The sequence below is a fragment of the Dendropsophus ebraccatus genome, chromosome 14, assembly GCF_027789765.1.
Source record: "Dendropsophus ebraccatus isolate aDenEbr1 chromosome 14, aDenEbr1.pat, whole genome shotgun sequence".
NCBI lineage: Eukaryota > Metazoa > Chordata > Amphibia > Anura > Hylidae > Dendropsophus > Dendropsophus ebraccatus.
Genome location: NC_091467.1, coordinates 7244759 through 7265255, shown reverse-complemented (window position 1 = coordinate 7265255; position 20497 = coordinate 7244759). Strand labels below are relative to the sequence as shown.

General features: G+C 49.5%; 1 protein-coding gene across 10 annotated transcripts in view; it reads right to left on the bottom strand.

Moving 5' to 3' along the window:
• The window catches only part of PMEPA1 (prostate transmembrane protein, androgen induced 1), a 172353-nt gene that overhangs the window by 12696 nt on the left and 139160 nt on the right, over positions 1-20497 (bottom strand). Inside the window, exon 1 of one of the 10 annotated variants that reach the window (XM_069951456.1) lies at positions 5753-5769. The exons of 8 other annotated variants lie outside the window; for them this stretch is intronic. The gene's annotated coding sequence lies outside the window, so the exon portion shown is untranslated. Of the gene's footprint in view, positions 1-1375; positions 1394-5752; positions 5770-20497 lie in introns of those variants that run through there. One more of the 10 variants, XM_069951455.1, reaches the window with a different exon arrangement.

Below are 20497 nucleotides of genomic sequence, written 5' to 3'. Positions count from 1 at the left end.
AAAGTTTTAACTTTTTTTTTTTTTTTAAAGGGACGGTGTAAAGAGGGAGGAGGGGAAGAGGACAACAAACAAATCCTTTGTATCTGTGTCGGAGAGGGGGAAGCTGCAGACTGACATGTCACATGCTCCGTCCTGCCAGACATCTCATGTTTATAAAGAGTCTGACAGGAAGATGAGGTTAATTTCATCTCCGCACCGTGTCAGACACTCAGCTAAACCTTCCTGTCACCCCCTGTGACCTGATCTGTCACCATTCAATCCATGACACTGCTAAATATCCGCAGAGCCGCTCCCCGACAGGGGTTACAAGCCACCATTTTACATGACCTGCACCTGCCAGACTTTTTGAAAACATTTTTTGTTCTTTTTAAGTTGGGGGTTAGGGGTATGGGAAAGCGGGTGATCAGGATCTGAGGAGATCACTGAACCCTGACTCAGCAATGGCTGCCTCCGCCCGGCGCACCGCTCACCACTACCCCCTCAGTGATGGGACGTTATTAGGTCTGTAACTACAGCACTCTAATCATTTGGTCTATGTATCAAAATAAAAATTTTTTTTTAATTTAACAATATTTCTTAGCAATTTTTGGAATTTTGATTTATATTATAAAATAGTATTTTTTTGTTTGGGGGGTGAATGGCTTGGATGATGAGCTACATCTGTCGCTCTCTTTGCCCCATACATAAGATAACAAGGGGTTGAGGTCTCCTTTTCACCCTTCCCGGCTGACCATTGTTTTTGATTACTGTTGCCCCCAGCCCCCTCCCTGACCTCGCCATACCCTCTGACCTCGCCATACCCTCTGACCTCTTCAGGACTCAACCATGTATTCAAAAAAAAAAAAAAAATTCTAATTAAATTGTTAACACTGAGTCTTCTGTAATGAATAGTGCCAGTCTTCCAGTACTTATCAGCTGCTGTATGTCCTGCAGGAAGTGGTGTATTCTCTCCAGTCTGACATAGTGCTCTCTGCTGCCACCTCTGTCCATGTCAGGAATTGTCCAGAGCAGCAGCAAATCCCCACAGAAAACCTCTCCTGACATGGACAGTTCCTGACATGAACAGAGGTGGCAGCAGAGAGCACTAGAGAAGACTAGAGAGAATACACCACTTCCTGCAGAGCATACAGCAGCTGATAAGTAATGGAAGACTGGAGATTTTAAAATAAAAGTAAAATTACAAATCTGTATAACTTTCTGACACCAATTTATCTAAAAGAAAAATAATTTTACTGGCATTCCCCTTAATACTAAGATATCCCAACCATTGCCAGATCAGGGTAACATCCATGTATGGCTGGCTATATACACACACACATACACTCACTTCCCGCCGTATATACCCTTGTTAGTCGGCGACTGGCAATGAACCTACCCGTATAGCATGTCTGCTGATCGTGGGAAAAAATGTTGAGCACCTGAAAGAAACCAAAAACAAACAAAGCTGTGGAGAACAACCCGCCATGAAGATGGCGCCCTGCGAGACACGGAGGGTTCCAGTGCTGTGCGCCAGGAATGATTATCACCCTATTAACCCTCTAAACATCAACAGTATCAGGAGTCAGCACCTAACTGCGAGGAGGAGGGGGGCGCACCTAACTGCGAGGAGGAGGGGGGCGCACCTAACTGCGAGGAGGAGGGGGGCGCACCTAACTGCGAGGAGGATGGGGGCGCACCTAACTGCGAGGAGGATGGGGGCGCACCTAACTGCGAGGAGGATGGGGGCGCACCTAACTGCGAGGAGGAGGAGGGGGGCGCACCTAACTGCGAGGAGGATGGGGGCGCACCTAACTGCGAGGAGGATGGGGGCGCACCTAACTGCGAGGAGGAGGAGGGGGGCGCACCTAACTGCGAGGAGGAGGGGGGCACACCTGACTGTGAGGAGGAAGGGCTCACCTGACTGCGAGGAGGGGGGGGCTGACCTCACTGCGAGGAGGGGGGGGGGGGCTGACCTCACTGCGAGGAGGGGGGGGGGGCTGACCTCACTGCGAGGAGGGGGGGGGGGGGCTGACCTCACTGCGAGGAGGGGGGGGGGGCTGACCTCACTGCGAGGAGGGGGGGCTCACCTCACTGCGAGGAGGGGGGGGCTCACCTCACTGCGAGGAGGGGGGGGGGGGGGGGGGGGAGACGGCTCACCTGACTGCAAGGAGGGGCTCACCTGATTTCCACCAAAGGCTCCAGCAGCATCCAACCAAGAGTCTGCCCATGTGCCACCACTGAGGTATACACACAATGAGGGCAAGATACAAGACACTGACCATATAGGCCATAAAGAGTAACCCAGCCATTTTAAATGGGGCGAGACCCCCCCCCCCTTTCCACCAGATGTCCCGAGGCCGGTGTAGGTGTCACCCCCGGAGAATCTGCTCAGTAACCAACGCCCCCATGGGAATGGTGAGGGGAATATACATAATCAAATACAAAGGGTTGATGTCATCTATTAACATGGCAGTCAATTTCCATCAGCCCACAGGGTCACTTCTTATGGAGGCGTAATGGTAACTAGCATGTCATCACAGCGGGTCTGAAATAAGGAGGGCGGCAGGCGGGCGCAAAGAGAGGCGGGCGGCAGGCGGGCGCAAAGAGAGGCGGGCGGCAGGCGGGCGCAAAGAGAGGAGGGCGACAGGCGGGCGCAAAGAGAGGAGGGCGACAGGCGGGCGCAAAGAGAGGAGGGCGACAGGCGGGCGCAAAGAGAGGAGGGCGACAGGCGGGCGCAAAGAGAGGAGGGCGGCAGGCGGGCGCAAAGAGAGGAGGGCGGCAGGCGGGCGCAAAGAGAGGAGGGCGGCAGGCGTGCGCAAAGAGAGGAGGGCGGCAGGCGGGCGCAAAGAGAGGAGGGCGGCAGGCGGCCGCAAAGAAAGGAGGGCGGCAGCCGAGCGCAAAGAGAGGAGGGCGGCAGGCGGGCGCAAAGAGAGGAGGGCGGCAGGCGGGCGCAAAGAGAGGAGGGCGGCAGGCGGGCGCAAAGAGAGGAGGGCGGCAGGCGGGCGCAAAGAGGAGGGCGACAGGCGGGTGGCAAAGAGAAGACAGCAGGCGGGCGCAAGATGAGCTAGATAGATAAATATCTCTCTCTATCTCTCCATCCTTCATTATCTCTCTCCCTCTATCTATTTATCTCTCATTTATCTTTTTACAACAAAGTTTTTAAGAGCTTCCACAATTGAGTTTTGTTTCCACAAAATGGTGGCCGTCTATCCCTGCTGTATACTTATCACCCTTACATTTATATATTAAAAAAAAAAAAAAAAAAAAAGTAAAGAAAAAAAAAACTAAATGGAACCATATTTTCACTGTTTTATGTTAAGAAACAGACGCGCTCTGGAGAGAAGGAGATGTACAATATAAAGGTTTAAATAATAATACAAGGAAAATAATAAAAATCCATGAATACTAATAGCTAGTGGGGATGCGTCGGCTCTGGTGGACGGACGAGCAGACGGGATATATGTATCCAGCCATTTATAACATGACATGGGCAGAACAAACCCCAGCACCCCAGTGCGCCTATTCCCCGGGTACAATCACATCTGCACGCTGTCTAGACACAACCATCATACAATTGAATGAGCAGCCGCTGCCTCCTCCGCCTCCTCCGATCACATAAGAAGCTTAAAGACAATGTACAAAGAGCCCTCGCTTTATTAGGAAATATGAAATTCTATTTTTTTTATTAGGCTTTAAGAATAACTGAAGTAGAAAAAACACTCCCCCCGTCCTCCCGAATGTGTGTGCGCCGCGTCTAGACGCCAGATAACAAAGGCCATTTGAGGCTGCGCAGGAGACATAGAGCGATGGTCGTCATTTACGGATGCGGCGAGCGCTCGGTCTCCCCGGATCTGTTTGTCAGACGGAGTTAAAATGGAAATGATTCGCTATCACTTTGTGTCACGCCGAAAAAAAATGAAAGAGGCAGAAAGGGAAAACGCTGCAAAAAAAAGTGTAAAAATAAAAAGGTTTTTTTTTTTTTTTTTGAATTACGTCTATTTTAAGGTTATAAAAAAAAAAAGAATTTGTCCTTTCTACAAATTTGTTTTATTAGTTTTGTCTTCGCCTTCTCCTCCACATTCACATATTGTGGTAGTGACAGAAAGCATCTTACTACCAGCTGTGACAACATCTGGCCTCCATGTTGGCGCTTTGCAGGTCCCGATGCTATACTGACAGCATTCTGTGCACTTGTCGTTCTATTTAGAGCACAGAATGGCGCAAGAATATAAATACACTCTCCACTATATATGGCGCCAACATACTCTGCGGCGCTGTACAGCAGCAGTCTCCAACCTGGATCTCCTCTACTTGTGCTGAAGCTAGGAGCCCCAATATGCAGAGAGCTAACAGTTGTAGTGTCAGGGCAGGCTGCGGAGTCCTGCTCGGGAGTGTCGGGGCAGGCTGGGGAGTCCTGGTCGGGAGTGTCGGGGCAGGCTGGGGAGTCCTGGTCGGGAGTGTCGGGGCAGGCTGGGGAGTCCTGGTCGGGAGTGTCGGGGCAGGCTGCGGAGTCCTGGTCTGGGCAGGCGGGGGAGTCCTGGTCGGGAGTGTCGGGGCAGGCTGTGGAGTCCTGGTCGGGAGTGTCGGGGCAGGCTGGGGAGTCCTGGTCGGGAGTGTCGGGGCAGGCTGCGGAGTCCTGGTCTGGGCAGGCGGGGGAGTCCTGGTCGGGAGTGTCGGGGCAGGCTGTGGAGTCCTGGTCGGGAGTGTCAGGGCAGGCTGGGGAGTCCTGGTCAGGGCAGGCTGCGGAGTCCTGGTCGGGAGTGTCGGGGCAGGCTGCGGAGTCCTGGTCTGGGCAGGCGGGGGAGTCCTGGTCGGGAGTGTCGGGGCAGGCTGTGGAGTCCTGGTCGGGAGTGTCAGGGCAGGCTGGGGAGTCCTGGTCAGGGCAGGCTGCGGAGTCCTGCTCTGGTGTGTCAGGGCAGGCTGCGGAGTCCTGCTCTGGAGTGTCGGGGCAGGCTGCGGAGTCCTGGTCTGGGCAGGCTGGGGCAGGCTGCGGAGTCCTGGTCGGGAGTGTCGGGGCAGGCTGCGGAGTCCTGCTCTGGAGTGTCAGGGCAGGCTGCGGAGTCCTGGTCGGGAGTGTCGGGGCAGGCTGCGGAGTCCTGCTCTGGAGTGTCAGGGCAGGCTGCGGAGTCCTGCTCGGGAGTGTCGGGGCAGGCTGCGGAGTCCTGGTCTGGGCAGGCTGGGGCAGGCTGCAGAGTCCTGGTCGGGAGTGTCGGGGCAGGCTGCGGAGTCCTGGTCTGGGCAGGCTGGGGCAGGCTGCGGAGTCCTGGTCTGGGGTTTCCCCACTGTAATTTTTCCTTAGTGAGTGCGGGATCTTTGTGGGACACATTGTGGCAGCATCGTATACTGTTCTGTCCAAACATATATGCCGCTGACGCCCAATAACATGGCAGCTATTATTATCCAAAAATAGTGCCACACCTGTCCACAGGTTGTATGTGGTACAGCAGCTCAGCCCCACACTTTAGTACCAGAAGTAACCCATGATCAGATGCAATGCTGTTTTTGGAAGGAAGCCGCTATCTTATTCTAACCCTCTAAAAGCGGATGGCAGAGTTACTATAATCCTGGCGCTGGTTCCCGCGACAAGTCATCTCGGGGTCTGATGAGAGTCCTGACAAGGGGCGCACCCTACACAGGCCTCCAGTGTTCTCAGCAGCGCTCGGATTTCAGCTCCTGACCAGACGGATGAGGCAATTCCTAATTAATCATACACAGAAGCATCAAAGGATGTGCGGCCACCACAACCACCATCATCCTCCCCCCATCACCTTACCACAATGGGGACTGTCTGCACGGAACAGAAGGACACAGGATACCGGAACAGTCACAACAAGTCACTACTGACTAAGACACCACGGGTAGTCACCACATGACTCGCTCTTAAAGGGCCAGTGACCCTACAATCCTCAGCTTATAACAGTGCAGTAGCTGATGCCAGTCTGTCCCATGTGACTGATCACAGTACCGTACCTACTTGGTTACCATTACAGTTATCACTCAGCTTTCCCAGACTCCTGATCAGCAACTCCCTCTACATGCTATTGTATTACTAGACAGATTTACCATACAGGGCTGTGGGGGAGGGCTGATCACCGCTGTGGCGGAGACCGTATCACTCATCACCCAGCTTTCCTGGACTCCTGAGCATCACACTAGCTTATAAATCCCCTGCTCCTGTATTACAAGGCACAATTACCATTCAGACCGCATGGTGAGGTGTAACAGTTATTACCCAGCTTTCCCAGACTCCTGAGAATCACTCCGGCCCATACATCTTGTATCTCTACCTTACATGGCAGAATTACCAGGACTCCACAAATAATTCAGGTATCAGTTGTCACCCAGCTTTCCCAGACTCCTGTGTATTCTATTGACCTACATGTTTGCTGCCCCTATATTGCTGTATTACAATGCAGAATTACCATTCAATGGGATATCAGCTGTCACCCAGCTTTCCCTGCCTCCTGATGATCATACTGGTCTCCACATTCCCTGCGGCTGCAGAATTACCATTCAGGACTCTAGGAAAGCTGTGTGACAATTGATGCACCCTACCACTTTGGGTCGTGAAGCTTTTCCGGAGTCCTGAATGTAAAGTCTGTAGGGACCATGGAGACCAGTGTGAGGATCAGGAGTCTGGGAAAGCTGGGTGACAGCTGATACACAGGGAGGTTATGAAGCTTCACACTGACCTACAGGTTGCCTTTTTCCAGCAGAACCTGTGTGGTATGGTGCGCCAGTTGTCCCAGCTTTCCTAGACTCCTGAGCGGTAAGCCAGCAGATAGCCCATGAGAGCGGAGCGGGGGGCAGACAGCGGGGAACTTTTCCGAAACACTGACGCATTCCCAGAGATGAACAACACAGCTCGGAGGTGGGTGAGCGGCTGCTCCACAGTCTCTCAGGCGCTGAGTAATAACAGTTATTTTTAATACGTCTTCTTTTGTATCCAAGAACATTGGGAGGAATGCATTAAACGTCGCGCCCGGGATCCGCAGAATTGTGCAGCGTGCAATGAATATGTGGCGGCGTCCGGGGGCATTCTGTGCAGGTTCTCATACACCACCCCAGGACAAGATACTGTGCATGGCCTATAGGGAACTACAAGTCCCACAACTCCCTGCTGGAGGAGCTAGGGAGAATCATACTGAGAGGCGTGCAGTCCCATCCATAGCAAGAGGGCAGGCGGCCCATCCTCAGGCCCCACCGACATGTAGAAGTGAATCTGCTGCTCTAGACGGCTAGTTTACTATAAACTGACCATACTATACCCAAACCCTGACCCCCCCCCCCCCCCCCAATAAACAGAGAAACAACCAAGTCATATAACCGCCATGCCTGCCACTTTACCGCCTCTTGGGGGGGGGGGGCATGTGTGAGCCCCTGTTAGGTAGTGAAGACTCTATAGGCTCCCTTTCATTTCAGGTATTGATACAGGACCATAAAAATGCATATAAATAAGATGATACATTTCTGTGGAGTTCCCCTTTAAGCTTAGCCCCTTAAAGGGATGAACCCTACTGTTCCCAACACAAACCCACCTTTAGATCTGAACCTATTTGTTAAAGCTGTATCTAGGGGGGGGGAATCATGTAGACATGACGTATAAGTGTCTCTCTGGGAGTAATGATGTCAGCCATATTGGTGCGATATTATAATATAGCTCAGGAACTGAATAGTATAAGTAGAGGACGGTGACTCATTGACTTCTATATAGAGGGCTTGGAATGGACCCTGGAATGGTGCCCTTTAAGAGGACTGCAGGATAGTAACAACTAGGCCCAAAGAATTGGCCTGAATAGAGTCCTCCTTTAAGGAGCAACAAGTAGGCCTAAAGCCTCAGCTAGAGTAGTCCCCACCCTTGAGGAGACCCCAGGGCATAAATAACTAGGCCCAAAGCCTGAGCTGGAGTAGTCTCCATTTGCTGTGTGTAGAGTCAGGCCAGGCCCAGACATCAAAACCTGCTGTGTGTGTACAGTGCCTTATCTCCTCCCCATGAGGTTCCTTGAAGTTCTTCGTAATGTCACAGACTTGGAAGAGATTAGCGGCCGCTTCCTCCTCAGGAACAATATAAACCTTGTAAAAACAAAACCGCAGGAGGAACTGGGCGCTGAAAGAAGACACCGTCCCATAAAATACTGTACAGAGGAAAACAAACAGGCGAGGAAGAGCAAGAATCCGGGCGAGAGCGGGCGTGTCACAACAGGAATCAGCGCCAGAAGGAAACGTGCCCCGCCGCCACACGTGGGGGGGTGATACCGATTGGGGAGGAGGAAGATATGGCCAAAACGTCCCATCTCTCTCATCTATTGGTAATATGTCACCCTGAATCACCCCTCCCCTCCGCAGCCCTGGCTTAGCATGTGTCAGTCTTTACTGTCATTCCAGCATTGTATTCATGAAGCAGCAGGCTCAGGATGAACAGCTTCACAGCCATCTCATCCTGGGGAGTACGAGTGTATGTATGACGAGTCCTGGACGTGTGCACATAGACACCGTACACTGCAGGCTGCTCCACCTGTATACACACATAGAAGGAGGTGCAGTCCTAGGAGTATTCCAGACATCTCATGATCTCCTCTCCGCATGAGTCACAAGTAAACAGGGCGAGGGGAGGGGGGCACAACCAAAACGCACTAAGGGGAGGACTCCCCGGTACTGGAAAGGGGGCGGCGAGCGGAGGGAAAACTAAAGATGTGGGCACCCTCATGACGTGTGGCAGGTCACAGGGCCCCCCTCACATGAGGCACGGCAGGTCGCAGGGGGCCCCCCCTCACATGAGGCACGGCAGGTCACAGGGGCCCCTCACATGAGGCACGGCAGGTCGCAGGGGCCCCCCCTCACATGAGGCACGGCAGGTCGCAGGGGCCCCCCCCCCTCACATGAGGCACGGCAGGTCGCAGGGGCCCCCCCCCTCACATGAGGCACGGCAGGTCGCAGGGCCCCCCCCCCCCTCACATGAGGCACGGCAGGTCGCAGGGGACCCCCCCCCTCACATGAGGCACGGCAGGTCGCAGGGGCCCCCCCCTCACATGAGGCACGGCAGGTCGCAGGGGCCCCCCCCTCACATGAGGCACGGCAGGTCGCAGGGGCCCCCCCCTCACATAAGGCATGGCAAATGGATTGAATGGGGTAACTCTGACCCCCGTGCGTCATACATGTGATCCCTATATTTGACATATTTGAGCCAGTGCCGAACCCTTGAGAGAAGAATTTGGTGGTCCTATCCAGACTGGTCCGGGGGGAGGCGGGTGGGGTGCGGCCCCGACGAGGTGAACGGATGATGGCAGAATTTTTGGCTCTTGACTCAGCTATAATTCGGGATTCTGGAGAGATGATGCGTATAACAGATGGCTCTGTGTTCCACTAAAATGTTCACGTATTTCAAAGCACTGGAAGATTCTCCGAAGCGCAGACAGCAGAGGCCCGAAAAATGGAGAAGGCTTAACCCCGACATCACTGGAGAGAAGTGAGCAGCGGAGGGATCAGGTCTAAGCAGAAAGATGGACAGGTGAAAATTAATGCAATCTGTAAGGTCGGACTTAGTGCAGGACCAATATATTAGATCTGCAATAAACATCCTTAAAAGACAAACATGTTGGCTTTATTCCAGAAACAGCACCACCTTTGTGCTCAGGTGGTGTGTGGAATTACAACTCTATTCACTTGAATGGAACTGAACTGCAATACCATACACAAACTGAGAATAGTTTGGCGCGGTTTCTAAAAAAAAGACGTTTGTCTAATCCTAGACAAGCTTATCATTTCTCCATATATATTGACCAATAAAGCAGTCCAGCTGGTGATCACTCAGCTTTCCCACAGTCCCACATGTATGGTAATGTAACAATACACAATAAGGAGACTCGTCGTAGCCATTGGCATAGAAAAGTGTTCTGAAGGTGCTCAACAATGCAATACTAGGTTGTTAAATAAGTTGGTGGCGCTGTTTCATTGGTGTCTATACTAAATTCTTATGTCAGTTGTGGTGGTCAAATGTGGTACTGCAGGCATTAAAAATTATCTGGCTGTTATTGTGTCTACCTGAGTGTTATTGTCTGTCTGTTTAATCCATTATAATCACATCCACCCTGTTTATAATGGTGAGTCAGGGCTGGCTGCTGTATATATATATATATATATATATATATATATATATATATATATATATATATATATATATATATATATATATATATATATATATACCAACAAAACACAACAATCACTGAACTCAGGGAGAACAGTGAAAAATTCCAATGGAGTACTCATTTACGAGTCTCCATTGATTGTCCCATACAAAATTTAAATTTAGTATGGGACAATCAATGGAGACTCGTAAATGAGTACTCCATTGGAATTTTTCACTGTTCTCCCTGAGTTCAGTGATTGTTGTGTTTTGTTGGTCTATTTATCATTGCCCCAGTAGCCAGAATCCTGCTCCACACTGACGAGGGGCAAATACCCCGAAACTGCAGTCTGTGGATGGATGCCTAGCCTTGGTAACCCTTGTCTTATGTCGTTATACTCGCCACAGAGTTAGACTTTGACTCACAGAGGCCACCCTGGTGTTTCCCTATTTAGGTCCTAAAGCTCACAACAGAGTGAGGACCTGAGGGACTACGTATCAGGGTGGTTTGGTGCTCTCCCCACTAGGAGGCACCCCTTGGCAATGGGCTTCCTTCTCTGGAGAGAGGGATATCTGACTATTCCCGTGTTTTGAGACTCGTAACTGAGGCTCCACGGACCCCTTTTTTGCATATATTATATATATATATATATATATTATATATATATACACACACACACATACACATATATGTGGTGTTTTATGGTGATGAGTGTATGTTGTATTCCCCATCTCCAGGCCTAACTATGACCCTATATAGCACAGTCTGGTAGCCGTACACTAGTACCCTATATAGCACAGCCTGGTAGCCATACACTATTACCCTATACAGCACAGCCTGGTAGCCATACACTAGTACCCTATATAGCACAGCCTGGTAGTCGTACACTAGTACCCTATATAGCAGAGCCTGGTAGTCGTACACTAAGACCCTATACAGCACAGCCTAGTAGTCGTACACTAAGACCCTATACAGCACAGCCTAGTAGTCGTACACTAAGACCCTATACAGCACAGCCTGGTAGTCGTACACTATTACCCTATACAGCACAGCATGGTAGCCATACCCTAGTACCATTTACAGCACAGCCTAGTAGCCATACACTAGTACCCTATACAGCACAGCCTGGTAGTCATACACTAGTACCCTATACAGCACAGCCTAGTAGCCATACACTAGTACTCTATATAGCACAGCCTGGTAGCCGTACACTAGTACCCTATATAGCACAGCCTGGTAGCCGTACACTAGTACCCTATACAGCACAGCCTGGTAGCCATACACTAGTACCCTATACAGCACAGCCTGGTAGCCATACACTAGTACCCTATATAGCACAGTCTGGTAGTCGTACACTAGTACCCTATATAAGAGCCTAGTAGCCATACACTAGTACCCTATACAGCACAGCCTGGTAGTCGTACACTAGTACCCTATATAAGAGCCTAGTAGCCATACACTAGTACCCTATACAGCACAGCCTGGTAGCCGTACACTAGTACCCTATACAGCACAGCCTAGTAGCCGTACGCTATGACCCTATATAGCACAGCCTAGAAGCCGTACACTATGACCCTATATAAGAGCCTAGTAGCCATAGACTGCATAGATGGCAGCAGTGTTTGAACCCAGCTTTCCCAGAGGCCAGAGTGGCACGTTATGCTGCTATACGGTAACCCGGTGTGGTAGGATCACCACCACCACCACCATTGGGCGGCTCTACGGCACAGCGTCACATCGGGGCTCTGCAGACAATGCTGCATTGCGATTCCAGCTCCGAAAAATCATTTTCATTACAAAAGGCAAAAGCCCTGTGTGCGGCTGCTGCGGTGCGTCTGACCGGGGAGGGGGGTGTTCTGATCATCTGTGTGGGGCTGCTGCGGTGCATCTGACCGGGGAGGGGGAGGGGGTGTTCTGATCATCTGTGTGGGGCTGCTGCGGTGCGTCTGACCGGGGAGGGGGTGTTCTGATCATCTGTGTGCGGCTGCTGCGGTGCGTCTGACCGGGGAGGGGGGTGTTCTGATCATCTGTGTGCGGCTGCTGCGGTGCGTCTGACCGGGGAGGGGGATGTTCTGATCATCTGTGTGCGGCTGCTGCGGTGCGTCTGACCGGCGAGGGGGAGGGGGTGTTCTGATCATCTGTGTGCGGCTGCTGCGGTGCGTCTGACCGGGGAGGGGGGTGTTCTGATCATCTGTGTGCGGCTGCTGCGGTGCGTCTGACCGGGGAGGGGGATGTTCTGATCATCTGTGTGCGGCTGCTGCGGTGCGTCTGACCGGGGAGGGGGAGGGGGTGTTCTGATCATCTGTGTGCGGCTGCTGCGGTGCGTCTGACCAGGGAGGGGGAGGGGGTGTTCTGATCATCTGTGTGCGGCTGCTGCGGTGCGTCTGACCGGGGAGGGGGAGGGGGTGTTCTGATCATCTGTGTGCGGCTGCTGCGCTGCGTCTGACCGGGGAGGGGGTGTTCTGATCATCTGTGTGCGGCTGCTGCGGTGCGTCTGACCGGGGAGGGGGAGGGGGTGTTCTGATCATCTGTGTGCGGCTGCTGCGGTGCGTCTGACCGGGGAGGGGGAGGGGGTGTTCTGATCATCTGTGTGCGGCTGCTGCGGTGCGTCTGACCGGGGAGGGGGCCAGGGCTGTGGAGTCGGTAAGCCACAGCTCCGACTCAAACTCCTGAATTTTATCAGGACCGACTCAGACTCCCGCCTCCTGCTCCTTCATAAATGGCCGGTCATATACCAGGGGAGTTATCTATCACACTGGCTCAGCAGCTTCTCCCTAATGTCCTACATGATCCTGGGGCAACTTCTGAGGGAATAAGGAATACTGTATATAAAGCAGCTTCTCCTGTGTGTGCAGTGGATGCAGCCAGTCTCCAGCCTCCATGTCCTGAACTACTCACAACTAGACTAGATGGAGCAGGTGGTCTTTTCCTGCTGACAATCCTCTATGTTTCTAACTAAATATTCACCATACAGACAGACACACTGCTAACACTGCCAGATCCCTGTAATATAGAGGTCAGCCATAGTGATATAGAGGGGCATTGTGGGGGCACGCAATAGCACACACACACACACACACACAGCCTGCTGCAGCCATAGCACACACACACAGCTGCAGCCATTGAACACTTAAGAAAAACACACAATCTTCTCCCAGAGAGAAAACACCACACTGAGGTCAGAGGTTACAGCTACACTACTTATGTCTTCTCCTCCTCCTCCTCTATATTACACAGGATACCTTCATATTACACTGCTGCTCATATACAGTTATCCAGCATCCAGGAAGAGACCAGCACAGATCTCCCCTCACACAATGGACTCTTCCAGCTCAGAAAAACTGCCAAATAGTGACCAACAACTTGTCCCGACCACCCTTATCAGTAATAGGACACTGGCCCTATTAGATGAGGGTGGTCGGGGAATATATTAGTTATAGGACACTGGCCCTATTAGATAAGGGTGGTCGGGGAATATATCAGTAATAGGACACTGGTCCTATTAGATAAGGGTGGTCAGGGAATATATCAGTAATAGGACACTGGCCCTGTTAGATATATCCCCCGACCACCCTTATGTAATAGGGCCAGTGGCCTATTAGAATGTTGCTCATAATTTATATTAATGAGCAAAACATTAGCGTCTGACGGGGGAGGGGGGTCCTTATCATCTGTGTGCAGTGCGTCTGACGGGGGCGTCCTAAACATCTGTGTGCGGCTGGTGCGGTGCATCCTGATCATCTGTGTGCGGTAAGTGTGGTGCGTCTGAACGGGGAGGGGGCGTCCTGATCATCTGTGTGCGGGGCGTCCTGATCAGCTGTGTGCGGCTGGTGCGGTGCGTCTGAAGGGGGCGTCCTGATCATCTGTGTGCGGCTGGTGCGGTGCGTCTGATGGGGGTGTCCTGATCATCTGTGTGCGGCTGGCGGGGGCGTCCTGATCATCTGTGTGCGGCTGGTGCGGTGCGTCTGATGGGGGCGTCCTGATCATCTGTGTGCGGCTGGTGCGTCTGACAGGGGTGTCCTGATCATCTGTGTGCAGCTGGTGCGGTGGTGCGTCTGATGGGGGCGTCCTGATCATCTGTGTGAGGCTGGTGCGTCCTGATCATCTGTGTGCGGCTGGTGCGGTGGTGCGTCTGATGGGGGCGTCCTGATCATCTGTGTGCGGCTGGTGCGGTGGTGCGTCTGATGGGGGCGTCCTGATCATCTGTGTGCGGCTGGTGCGGTGGTGCGTCTGATGGGGGCGTCCTGATCATCTGTGTGAGGCTGGTGCGTCTGATGGGGGCGTCCTGATCATCTGTGAGAGGCTGGTGCGTCTGACGGGGGCGTCCTGATCAGCTGTGTGCGGCTGGTGCGGTGGTGCGTCTGATGGGGGCGTCCTGATCATCTGTGTGCGGCTGGTGCGGTGGTGCGTCTGATGGGGGCGTCCTGATCATCTGTGTGAGGCTGGTGCGTCTGATGGGGGCGTCCTGATCATCTGTGAGAGGCTGGTGCGTCTGACGGGGGCGTCCTGATCAGCTGTGTGAGGCTGGTGCGGTGGTGCGTCTGATGGGGGCGTCCTGATCATCTGTGTGAGGCTGGTGCGGTGGTGCGTCCTGATCATCTGTGTGCGGCTGGTGCGGTGGTGCGTCTGATGGGGGCGTCCTGATCATCTGTGTGCGGCTGGTGCGGTGGTGCGTCTGCAGTACCACAGACAACCTGTGGACAGGTGTGGCACTGTTTCTGTCTGTGCTGCAGAGCTGACCGTCCGTCCCGGAGGCGGCTGCTGCCGGTGAATCACTCCGGGCCTGTATGACTGGTTTGGTATTACAGTAAGATGTGCGATGGCAGCGGCGGCGGCTGGAGACACCGATAAATGAATCATGCTTTCCGCAAGAATAAACCTTTGGGCTTTTACAGACATCAATTAGAGAGCGAAGCCGAAGGAACAAAGAGCGCCAGACGTGTTTGTACAAAGTCATGTAAAAGTGGATTCATCGGGATGCAAAATTAATACGACCGCTACACTATCCTGGCCGGGGAAGGGGGGGGGGGGGGGGGGGGGGCGATCAGCTGATCCGCAGATCACACAAAATAAGGAAAAAAAAGCCTGCTGTAAGCTGGGAGATAGAACAGCGCCACCCCTGTCCACAGGCCGCCTCTGGTACTACATATCAGCTCCTCCACAGTTCACTGCAATACCACACTCAACCTGTGCACAGGACGGGGGCGCTGGTTCTGGGAGGAAGACTACGTTTCTCTAATCCTATGTGATACCTTGAATGGGGAGCAGAGGCTGTGGGCACCAATACCAGGAGGCCGGGATCAAACCCACATGGGGGAGGGGGGTCCCTAGTATGTCTGCCAGCTAGTAGGGAATCCACCAAACTATGGGGTAATAATATGGTAGATACATGGTATAGGGGGTGACTATTCCGGTAGATACATGGTATAGGGGGTGACTATTCCGGTAGATACATGGTATAGGGGGTGACTATTCCGGTAGATACATGCTATAGGGGGTGACTATTCCGGTAGATACATGCTATAGGGGGTGACTATTCCGGTAGATACATGCTATAGGGGGTGACTATTCCAGTAGATACATGGTATAGGGGGAGAATATTCCGGTAGATACATGCTATAGGGGGTGACTATATGATATGGGGAGGGGATATAGATATGTAGTATATACAATATGCAAGAACTAAAATGGACAGATGGTGCTGACCAGCCATACTGAGCACTCCCCCCATAGATATAGCCGCTCCATTCTTCAGGGGTCACATGTTAAAATATACAAAGTTTGGACCCTTTTAAAGCAAAATGCCCCGTCCCCGTGTCTCTCCCAGACAGCAGAGACCCCTGGTGCACGGCCGCTCCACATACAGGAAACATGACCGATCCTTCTGTATAAGAAGTAATGGAAGTTACAGAACGGAGAACCAGGCAAAATGGAGGACGAGTTAAAGTAGTAAAATAATAAAACATTATAGAATATTTGCTTCAAACAATTCCCAGTAATATTGTTTAGGAAGAACTGGACACCAACCAATATGGCCGCCTTTGCGGGGGTCCTCTATGTACGTTTTGGGATTACGGTTGTCAGCAAATATAGGAATATGGGGACAGAGGAACAAACATGAACTCCTGACCCCACAAAGTCACCATCTAAAAAGAGCGTCCAAACCCATCCGACAGACAATAAAAAACGGGGGAGGGTCAAGCTTCCTTTGAGGATTCCCAATCCAATGATATTTGGAGGACAAGTCTTGGCCTCTCGGCCCCTTTGTGATGTTTATAAGACAATTGACCTTTAAACTTCACTAATAACCTTCACAAAGACCTTTCCCACAGATCCCATCCTCGGAGTCACGGCATGTGGAGGCGACACGGACGTTAACAGCTGGGGCTTTTACAAGATTGGCAGGAGACACCATAAAGACAAGATAGAAAAATTCCCTTATAAAACAAGTCATAGGACTGACCTCATCTTTATGGGATGACCCTTTAAGAAGGAAAAGCTTTTCATGGGCAAAACTTCAAAAAAAAAAAGGGGACCACCAGATAAGATAATGGAAACAAAAATATTTACTTCAAAAATGTCACCTATGAATCCAGAGCTGATCCCGGACGAGCCACCACATGTCCCTTTGATGGTGGAAAAATATATTGGAATCCTTTAGTGGCGACTGCTGGCTAACTCTTCCCTTGGGAACTCTGTGTGGACCCTCGGAGGGTCAAGCCAAGTTTAAGAAGCCCCCATACCCCACGGAGCAGTGACAGGGGCGACCTCCTCCACCACACATCCATTGAGTCAGAGAATAGGGAGCTGCAGATACTTTCTTTGGGTCTTCGGGTGGGTGATTTGTTCTATAAAGAGTGGCGCATCGCCCCTGACCTTCACGTGTGACCGGACTTAAGCACTTTGATCACCAGATAGGGGTTTTTGTTTTTTTTTACGGGACATTGAGCTAAATCACACAAGTCCATCTGGCACGGAGCGGGGCAATGGGGATGGGAGAAGTAAAATTAATAAAACAAAGAAATAATTGATAGAATTTTATGTTTCTGATTTTATTTTTGTTTTTACATCTATCTATCAATAACCCCCCCCCCCCCCATGTGAAATGAGCGACCCATTAGGTCAGGATTACTCTAAAAGTCAGAGTAGGTCATTTGTCCACTACTAAAGATTGGGCACAATTCTGGCCCATGTGGACTGCAATGTGAGCCACCGCTATCATATGGCCAATAGTGGACAAAGACCCCGCACACCAGATTATCAATACCCCCGTGAGGGAATAGGAAGCCCCCTGTGGGTTAAAACTTTTTAAATTAGCTAAACTACAACTCCCATCATGCCCCAACAGCAGGAAGCAGTTTTACCCCAAATGATTGATCACAAGTGCAAAAAAATTACCAATGATCAAAGAATAAATCTCCATTAACGGACATTGTACAACTGAGAAGACACGAGCAGTGATATGGCCGATACGTCTCCTCACCAAGAAATACATCAACACTGGAGAGATAAAACTTATCAATGCACCTAAAACCCTCATAATAACGCAAGAGAATTCTACCGCAATTACACACAATAGAAAAAAATTCTGCCAATTCTGTTCATCCGGTGAAGCCTTCCAGTCATACACAGACACCGGGGCCAAATAACCAATCACAGAGCTCATTATAAATAAATATATATATATATATATATATATATATATATATATATATATATATATATATATATATTATATACACACACACACACACACACACCTTTATATAGGAGCAGTTTTATACCAGTTATATTCCTGTATATAGGAGCAGTATTATAGTAGTATATTCCTGTATATAGGGGGCAGTATTATAGTAGTTATATTCCTGTATATAGGGGGGCAGTATTATAGTAGTTATATTCTTGTACATAGGAGCAGTATTATAGTAGTTATATTCCTGTATATAGGAGCAGTATTATAGTAGTTATAGTCCTGTATATAGGAGCAGTATTATAGCAGTTATATTCCTGTATATAGGAGCAGTATTATAGTAGTTATATCCCTGTATATAGGGGGCAGTATTATAGTAGTTATATCCCTGTATATAGGGGGCAGTATTATAGTAGTTATATTCCTGTATATAGAAGCAGTATTATACTATGTATATCCCTGTATATAGGGGGCAGTATTATAGTAGTTATATTCCTGTATATAGGGAGCAGTATTATAGTAGTTATATTCCTGTATATAGGAGCAGTATTATAGTAGTTATATTCCTGTATATAGGAGCAGTATTATAGTAGTTATATTCCTGTATATAGGAGCAGTATTATAGTAGTTATATTCGTGTATATAGGGAGCAGTATTATAGTAGTTATATTCATGTATATAGGAGCAGTATTATAGTAGTTATATTCCTGTATATAGGAGCAGTATTATACTATGTATATTCCTGTATATAGGAGCAGTATTGTAGTAGTTATATTCCTGTATATAGGAGCAGTATTATAGTAGTTATATTCCTGTATATAGGAGCAGTATTATAGTAGTTATATTCGTGTATATAGGGAGCAGTATTATAGTAGTTATATTCATGTATATAGGAGCAGTATTATACTATGTATATTCCTGTATATAGGAGCAGTATTGTAGTAGTTATATTCATGTATATAGGAGCAGTATTATAGTAGTTATATTCCTGTATATAGGAGCAGTATTATAGTAGTTATATTCCTGTATATAGGAGCAGTATTATAGTAGTTATATTCGTGTATATAGGGAGCAGTATTATAGTAGTTATATTCATGTATATAGGAGCAGTATTATAGTAGTTATATTCCTGTATATAGGAGCAGTATTATACTATGTATATTCCTGTATATAGGAGCAGTATTGTAGTAGTTATATTCATGTATATAGGAGCAGTATTATAGTAGTATATTCCTGTATATAGGAGCAGTATTATAGTAGTATATTCCTGTATATAGGAGCAGTATTATAGTAGTTATATCCCTGTATATAGGAGCAGTATTATAGTAGTTATATCCCTGTATATAGGGGGCAGTATTATAGTAGTTATATTCCTGTATAAAGGGGCAGTATTATAGTAGTTATATTCCTGTATATAGGAGCAGTATTATAGTAGTTATATTCTTGTATATAGGAGCAGTATTATAGTAGTTATATTCCTGTATATAGGAGCAGTATTATAGTAGTTATATTCCTGTATATAGGAGCAGTATTATAGTAGTGATATTCCTGTATATAGGAGCAGTATTATAGTAGTTATATTCCTGTATAGAGGAGCAGTATTATAGTAGTTATATTCATGTATATAGGAGCAGTATTATACTATGTATATTCCTGTATATAGGGGGCAGTATTATAGATATATTTTGCACAGATCTTACAATCTGTATTTTTACTAACTAAAACACAGTCCATGTCTTTACTACAATACAAGTACACAGCAGATTTTGCACCATACGTGAAAACCAAAGCATTTAAATGAAAACCTTGTGGACACATTTCTGACCATAAACAGGACTCGGATCTATAGCTTTTTAAATACAGTCAATAAACCACAGCAGGATATGAGGTGACCACATAGACACGTTCATGTATACAAGCACAAGGCAGTGGATTTAAAGGGCCAGCAGCTGGTACTGGGGTGACTGATGTCAGTCACTTGTGATATTATATAGGGATTATGAATAGAGATGAGTGAACCTGGAGCAGCTGGAGTCGATCCAAACCCGAACGTTCGGCATGTGATTAGCGGTGGCTGCTGAACTTGGATAAAGCCCTAAGGCTATGTGGAAAACATGGATATAGTCATTGGCTGTATACATGTTTTCCAGACAACCTTAGAGCTTTATCCAAGTTCAGCAGCCCCCGCTAATCAAATGCCGAACGATCGGGTTCAGATGGACTCGAACCCGAACCCGGTTCGCTCATCTCTAATTATGAATGTTCATCCTGAGCTTCCTGGTACATGAGCAGAATGACAGAAATACACTGTAGGCTGGCCCACTTATGTATGGCTGTAGATGATAGAGGGGACAGGGACAGAGTCTGCATAAAAAAAATGGAGGATTCCATGTGATTCTTGGCCCGAGGGGCGGTAGGGACCCCCCTGAAGGGAACCTTCTAGGATCCCTGGTGACATATGTAGGACATTTGGGGGGGAGAGCGAGCAGGGTTTTTGCCTCCTGTGTCTCTGTAGTTCTAGCTGCTGGGGCCGGCGATGTGAGCGGGGTCATGGAGGGTGAGTGTCTGTTTCCTCGCAGGCAGCGGCCATTGAGGAGCAGGTTAGCAGGATGCGCTAACTACAGGTGACATAATGCCACAAGCTGCCGGGGGTTTGGGAACATATGTGCCGAGCTCAGATCTGGGCCTGCCAGTGCTTTTT